Source organism: Fukomys damarensis, unplaced genomic scaffold (genome assembly GCF_012274545.1).
Source record: "Fukomys damarensis isolate Sample0158 unplaced genomic scaffold, DMR_v1.0_HiC HiC_scaffold_19, whole genome shotgun sequence".
NCBI classification, from domain to species: domain Eukaryota; kingdom Metazoa; phylum Chordata; class Mammalia; order Rodentia; family Bathyergidae; genus Fukomys; species Fukomys damarensis.
The window spans coordinates 18,452,044-18,453,529 of NW_022900931.1; positions in this window are offsets into that span (position 1 = coordinate 18,452,044).

The following is a 1,486-nucleotide window of genomic DNA, read 5'->3' on the forward strand; positions in this document are numbered from 1 at the left end:
GCTCCCTCGCGGGCACTGAGGCCTCATTCCGGAAAGGCAGCCAGAGGCGAGGCCCCGGTGGATTCTGCTACTCCGTCCCCTCAGTGGTGGAAAGAGAAGCAAAATCCAGTCAGCATCCCGTTGAGCCTCGGTTGCGCCTACATGTGTCGGTCCTCACGCACCCCCCCAAAGATGGCGGCACTCAGACATGGAGGAAGCATCGATTATTCGGCGCTCTGCCTGCTAGGCGGGAGAGTAAATTCTCCAGGCCGAGACGAAGGGGCGGGACGACGTTCGGGAAGCGGGAGAGCAGGGAAGTGGGTGGAGTCCTGCATCATCCACCGAGGGAAATGGTGCGATTGCACAGTTGAGAAAAACGCGCCTTCCTGTGGCGGTGAAGCGGTGCGGCCGCTCAGTGACAAAGCTGCCTTCCGAGCTGCGTGAGACACTTCGAAAGTACTGTAACAGATGTAGCTGCAACCCAGACGAGCGGAGGAGTCTGCCTTTAAAAACATCCATTAATGATTGTAAAACCAATCAAGTAGGTTGTACTTGGGATACTGGTACGTGTGCTAGTAGTTGTTTTTTTTTCTATCAAGTAGAATAAGAAATATCAGAGGCAAGCCGGGCGTGGTGGCGCACGCGTGTAATCCCAGCACTCGGGAGGCTGAGGCAGGAGGAACGCTGTGAGTTCGAGACCAGCCTGAGCTACATAGTGAATTGCAGGTCAGTCTCAACTACATAGTGAGACCCTGTCTCAAAAAACCAAAAAAAAGAAAAAAAAAATATCAGAGGCATCGTGGATAGTAAATAATTACCGCCTGAAACGTTTGATTCAGCCATGAGCACTTGTACTGTGTCCTGGATCACAGATGTTAACCGTGGGTGGGAAGTGGGAGGAGGGACCCTGAAATCCCAAGTCACCATGGTCTGAAAGGAGTTAGCTCTGCTCCCTTAGATTGACACTACATATTAAGAATGCGCAGGCAAGGGCTGGGGATTTAGCTCAGTGGTTCCTCCTCCTCCTTTGCAAGCACAAGGACCTGAGTTCGATCCCTGGTACCAAAAAAAAAAATCTGCATGTGGATATCCAGATTTCCCAGCACTATTTATTAAAGAGTCTGCCTTTCCTCCAGTGTATGTTTTTGGACCCTTTGTCAAAGATGAAATAACTGAATTTGACTGGGGTTTCTGCTCCCTCTCTTCTGTTCCGTTGATCCACATGTCTGCCTTTGTGCTTCTGAAGAAATGAAAAGCAGGCCAGAGTTGGAAGGAGCTGGGATGGAGGGTAAGGGAAGGAGAGAGAGAGAGGATGTGTTCGGTGTATGTTCCTACCAATTCCTCACAATAATTTTAAGCATTACATACTGCAGTGTATACTGATTTTAAAGAAAGAATCCACAAATGAAGAAGACCTACAGTGCTGGTAGAAGTTCAGGGCCTCCTATGGAATAATATACTTGACTACCAGAAAGAGCAATAATATTGTTAAGAATCAATCCAAATA